The sequence below is a fragment of the Miniopterus schreibersii genome (assembly GCF_964146895.1).
Source record: "Miniopterus schreibersii genome assembly, chromosome: 4".
In the NCBI taxonomy this organism is placed as follows: Eukaryota; Metazoa; Chordata; class Mammalia; order Chiroptera; family Miniopteridae; genus Miniopterus; species Miniopterus schreibersii.
The window spans coordinates 67,680,176-67,686,798 of record NC_138105.1 but is presented as its reverse complement, the minus strand read 5'-3'; positions in this window follow the sequence as shown (position 1 = coordinate 67,686,798).

Genomic DNA, 6,623 nt, shown 5'->3' with positions numbered 1-6,623 from the left:
TGCCTAAGGACACCAGTCATATTGGATTAGGACCCATCCTATCTGCAATGACCCTATTTACAAGTTAGGTCACATTCTGAAGTACTGGGTAACTATTAGGACTGCAACCTATGAGTCTAGGGGGGTGTCTTAGTCCCTGTGAGCTGCTATAATAAAATACCATAAACTTGGTCATTTAGAAACAACAGACATTTATTTCTCACAGTTCTGGAGGCTGGGAAATCAAAGATCAAATTGCCAACCAGTGTCCCTGTCTCCTGGTTCACAGACGCTGTCTTCCCGCTGTGTCCTCACACGGTGGGAGGGACAGGGGAGCTCCCTGGGGCCTGTTATCCGAGCACGGATGCCGTTCAGGAGGGCTCCAGCCCCAGGACCTCATCACCTCTCAAAGGCCCATCTGCTAATACCATCACATTGGGGGGGACGCAGGCATCCCCGTTATAGCCCACATCAATGGAAGGCTGGTCCATAGGGGTCCCCCCACCCAAGGAGAACGGGCTATGGGAGTCTCACCAGCTTACAACAAGGTCGCCTAGCGAAGCCAGGGCGCCACCAGGAGAACATCGCCTCGAAAATGGGCGCTCAGCTATCATGCCACCCTCAGCCCCAGCGCTCCAGGCATCCAGGCTGAAACCTGGGGAGGGCAGAAGCTTCAAACTGGACAAAAGCGTGGAGGGGTACCCCCTGGGTAGGGTGGGGGCATTTTAATGACTATAGTGCGTTGAACAGTGTTCCCTCAAAGTTCATGTACAGAATTTCAGCATGTGGCCTTATTTGGAATAGGGTCTTTGCGGGTGAAATCAGTTGAGGATCTCGAGATGAAATCACCCCAGATGGAGGGTGGGCCCTAAATCCGATGGCTGCCGTCCTTATGAGACGAAAACATAGACATTTGATTACAACATGATGCACGAAGTAGGCGGCCGCGTGGAGACAGAGGCGGACTGGAGTGATGAGGGTGCAGGCCAAGGGTCAGCAACAGCCGCCGGCCGCTGCCAGAAGCCGCCGGTGGCACGGGAGAGATTCTTCATCACAGCCTCCAAGGGGGACCAGAACGGCCGACACCTGGACCTTGGACTTCTGGCCTCCAGAGCTGGGAGGCAATGAGTTTTTGTCGTTTCAGCACCCAGCCTGGGGTGCTTTGCTGTGGCAGTCCCGGGAATCCAGCACAGTGACCAAAATGGGGTTCCCAAGATTATCAGTGTTGAGAACAACTGCGAAGGTCCTTGTCGCCAACATCTTATCCACTTGGACAGGGCAGCGGTGCAAGAGCAGAGGCTCTTTGTCGTCACACGGTGTTCCCCGAGTTCCGGCAGAAAAATGGTTACGACATCATGATAACAAACCGTTATTGCTACATCTGCACTGTATATATAATGTTACATCAGCACTGTATATATAATGTTACATCTGCACTGTATATATAATGTTACATCTGCACTGTATATATAATATTACATCTGCACTGTATATATAATGTTACATCTGCACTGTATATATAATGTTACATCTGCACTGTATATATAATATTACACCTGCACTGTATATATAATGTTACACCTGCACTGTATATATAATGTTACATCTGTACTGTATATATAATGTTACATCTGCACTGTATATATAATGTTACATCTGCACTGTATATGTAATCACATCTGATGTATATATGCTTCCTCCCACACAGACTCACCGCCTAATAGGGAAGGGCTATTGTCAATGCTGCCGTGATACAAACGCCACAAATGAGGCTCTGAAATCACAGGCCTGCCCTCCTTATTAGTGGTAGAAAACCCCACCCCCACGCCCACCCCCTGGGGTTCATGCACCTTGGCCCACGCCAGGGGCTCAGGCACAGAACGGCTGTGCCCTGACTCCCTCAGACCAGGCTCCTTTAGGAAAAGCCTGCGCCAAGTCACTGCACCTTTCTCTCCCCCACAACATGCCTTTTGTTTTACTTATGTCTACTTCAAGGTCCTCAGCCTCCTCTTCTTGAGTTGTTGGGGTTTCAGCCCTTCCAGGTCCGCAGAGAACATTCTTCACAGTACTGCAAGGCACAAAGCAGGGAACTTAGTAGGACTGGCAAAGGGACTGCAGGGCCGGGGCCAGCTCCCATCCACTGGCCGTGTCTGCCTGGAATCCCGGGATCGTTAGTCATGGCTGCTCTGGGTCTGGGGGAAGAGGGGCACCAATTGTGGAGTCCAGAGAGCATTCAATCTGTGTTTCCAGGAGTCTCTTATACATTGGAATAAGGTGTCAAGTCTATATGTGATCCTGTGGGTAAGAAAACATTTTGAAGTCTCCCGAGGGAAAGCAACCCTCGCCCCCCACACCTCCCTGTGGTACGCCCACGCGGCGGGCATCAGCAAGGGAGAGGAATCAACAATCTGAGCGAGTCTCAAAGGCATCACACTGAGTGGAAGACGACAGATTCAAAGGACCACACGCTTTACGGTTTCATTTAAGTCTCTCTCCGGAAAAGGCAAAACTATAGTGATGGAGGATAGTCTGAAGTTGTCAGGGGCTGTGGCAGGAAGACGGGTTGATACAAAGGGGAAACGAGAGAACCTGGGGGGTGATGGAAAGGCGCTGTATCTGACTGTATTGGTGGCTCCACGACTATGCATTTGTCAAACTTCATAGAACTGCACAGCCCCCTAAAAGTAAACTCTATGTGGGAAAAGTGTACAATACGTCTTAAAATGGACAATTTACAACTATTCTGTAGCGAATTCATTGGGTTTTCAGGTATTACTAAAGAGAAAATATAAAGAGAAAATAATTTATTAGCAAATAGCTTCCCGTTTTCTATCTAGACGTGGGCCTTATTCATATGTCAACTATGTATTAGTTGTTAAAAAGTCATCACACCCTGGCCCAGTGGCTCGGGTGGTTGGAGCATCATTCTGTGCACCAAAAAGTTTTCTGCTTTGATTCCTGGTCAAGGCACGTACCTGGGTTGTGGGTTCAGTCCCCGGTCGGTGCGCACACGGGAGGCAACCAATCGATGTTTCTCTCACATCGATGTTTCTCTCTCCCTCTAAAAAAAAAAGATACTGTGAGGGTCTAGCTCAAGGCCAAAACGTGTGTCGTCTATGGTGAGGCCAAATCCTAGTGAAATACGCTGTTCAATGGCAGTCAGACGCTGAATCCTAAAGGACCCCTCTTGCCCCTCTCCCATACCACTGGCACCTGCCGCTCTTCACAAGGTATAGGTCTGGCCATCACAGCAAGGCATTGGTTGCTGAGACATCTGGACACTCAGGTGTTTTCTTCTTCCACAAAGTGACAAGTTGCCCCTCCTGGAAACCTGAACACGTGCTGCCTCTTCCCAGCCCTCGTCACCGTCTGGTCCAGCCAGGATTGTGGTGGTGACGAGAGGCAGGAAGGTGCGTAGTTTTCCTCCCTGACAGCCCTTCCGGAATCCTCTGTCCCAGCCACCTCTTGTGACATCACTAGCTGTCCCTGCCTCCCCACCCCACCCCCACCCCTGGAGGAAACTGCTTCCTGGGCAGGAGAATTTCAGTTTCCTTTTAACTCATTCGTTCGTTCATTCATTCATTCATTCATTCATCATTCATTCATTTGCGCATGCATTGCACTCCTGCATGTGCTGGTGAAGTCTACACAGAGCCACAGCCCTTCTGTTGAGCATTATGCTAGGTGCTGGGAACACAAAAATGAGCAAAACCAGATTAGGTCTGTTTAGGGAAACAGCAGAGAAACTAAGAATTGTGCGGAGTCTCAAGGTGTGTTGAGAGAGTTTGATGAGGAATTCGACCTAGGCAGGGAGGTCTGGGGAGGTTCCTTGGGCTGAGATGTAAAAAATGGGCACTGTTAGCCCTGCTTTCACCACCTCTAGCCCACTCTGCCTCCCCTGTCTGGTGAGAAAAATAATCCCATATTTTACAACCTGCTTTGGTTAGGTTTTCTTTTAGATGCAGTCAAATGCTAGCTTACAGTTTTCAAATGACCTTTCTAGGCTGACTTTAGAAGCTAACAGTTTATGATGGGCGTATGTTAGCTAAGTGATTAACCCCAAATTTCTCAAGATAAGTCTTAAAATCCACTCACAATGCTCACATGTTGTTGGTGGTAGTGAGTGAGTACAGCTCCATTGAAGAATAATTTGACTATTCATCAAAAATTTAAAACATACATCCTTTTCCCCCTCCCCCTGTATTGTGTCAATTCAGTATTCTATAGGGCCAACCCATTACTTTTTCATATTTAGACTAATTTCTAAAAATATTATGAAAGTAATAGAGGTATATGGTTTTTAAAAATTCAAAGTAAACAACCCAGTTAAAAATGGGCAGAGGACCTGAATAGACATTTTTCCAGAGAAGACATCCAAAATGGCCAACAGACACATGACAATGTGCTCACCATCACTGATCATCAGGGAATGCAAATCAAAACCACATTAAGTATCACCTCATACCCGTCAGAATGGCCATCATCAGTAAATCAGCAAACAACATGTGTTGGCGAGGATGTGGAGAAAGGGAACCCTCCCACACTGTTAATGGGAATGTAAATTGATGCAGCCAGTATGGAAAACAGTATGGAGGTTCCTCAAGAAATTAAAAATTGAACTACCTCATGACCCAGCAATTCTACTTCTGGGAATTTATCCAAGGACATCTAAAACAATAATTCAAAAAGACATATGCACCCCTATGTTCATTGCAGCATTATTTACAGTAGCCAAGATATGGAAGCAGCCTAGCTGTCCATTGATAGATGAATGGACAAAGATGTGATCACATACATACCTACATACAATGGAATATTACACAGCAATAAAAAGGATGAAATCTTCAATTTGTGACAACATAGATGCATCTAGAGGGTATTGTGCTAAGTGAAAGAAGTCAGGCAAAGAAAAATATCACATGGTTTCACTTATATGTGAAATCTAAAAAAAATAACAAAATAGACTCATAGAAACAAAGACCAAAGGGATGGTTACCAGAAGGGAGGGAGATGGTGGGGATGGGTGTAAAGGGCAAGGGGAATATAGTCAATAATACTGTGATAAATTTACATGGTGACAAGATTACTAGAATTAGTGGGGTGATTACATTGCAAGGCATAAAAATGTTGGATCACTGTACTGTATACCTGAAACTAATATAACCAATATACACTTAAATTTAAAAAATTTTTAAGTTCTCATCACAAGTGAAAAATTCTGTATTCATGTGTGGTGACAGATGGTAACCAGACTTACTGTGGTGAACATTTTGCATTATATGCAAATATCAAATTATTACATTGTATACCTTAAAGTAATACATCAACTATACCTCAATAAAAATAAAATAGCAAAGCAAAAAACAAACAAATAAAACAAATTCAGGCAAAGGGCCTGATCTGGCCCCCAGGGTGGTAGATTGACAAGTCCTACTGTAGACTGACTAGCCAGGGTGATTCTTTTATTTTCCCGGAGAAAAACAGTAACTTTTCTCACAGTGCCCCCTGGTGGGAGCTCCCACCTTTCTCCACAGACCCAGAGAGACTATACCGCAGAATCTGGTGTAATACAAGCAGCAAAGATGGAGTGCCCTGACATTAATTGGCTGGGTTTTTTATGTTACCACCTTTTTATTAAGGTAACACATATACATTTTTGTTGTTGTTGTTTGAATATCAAAATGATCATAAAGGTTTATAACAAAGTAACAATCCTCTATTCCACCCATCTCTGCCTCCTCAAATCTCACAAATATCCTGCCCCTAGTAGCCAACCATCATCAACACTTTAACTATTTCCTCTAGTATTACTCTCAGTTTCAGACTTTATCTTTTGACTTCCTGTTGTGGCCTTGCTCTCTGACAATTTCCTATGCACTTCAATACTTTTTTCCATTACATTTGCCATAGACCCACTAATAGGTTATTGATTATATACTCCAACCTATAGGACAAGGATTGGTGAACTGCAGCCTGTAGGCCAAATCTGGACCCCTGACTGTCTTTATAAATAAAGTTTTATTGGCACGCAGCCATACCCATTCATGTATGTATTGTCTCTGGTTGCTTTTGCACCATAACAGTGGAGCTTTGTAATTGCAACAAACCATATGGCCTGCAAAGCCAAAAATGTTTTGCTATCTGGCCTTTTACAGAAAAAGTTGGCCAACCCCTGACAGAGGATTCCCTCTGAGAATCTTGCTCTCTAAACCCTCTGTCCCTCAAGTTCCAATCTTCCAACCTGGTTGTTGTTCCTGCTGTTGCTGTAGCTGGGGCCAGAAAATCAACATTCTCTAGTGTGTCCTGTTTTGCCCTCCTAACAGTACATATCACTCTACAATTTGCAAGGATGCTGGACTGGGCTGTATAGTCTCCCCCTCTCAAAATCCATGCCTACCTGGAACCTCAGAATGTCATCTCATTTGGAAATAGTATCTTTGCAGATGTAATTAGAGAAGTTAAGACAAGGTCATACTGAAATAGGGTGGGCCCTACAGTCAATGACTGGTGTCCTTACAAGAAAGAGAGACAATACAGAGGGAGGCAGAGAGGGCTTTGGGTAGAGACAGCTCCAAGGAAAGGTCTCACGTCCCCATCTTCATGGGTATCAGTTTGCAGCTGGTGTGCCCGTTTAGTGGGGACCA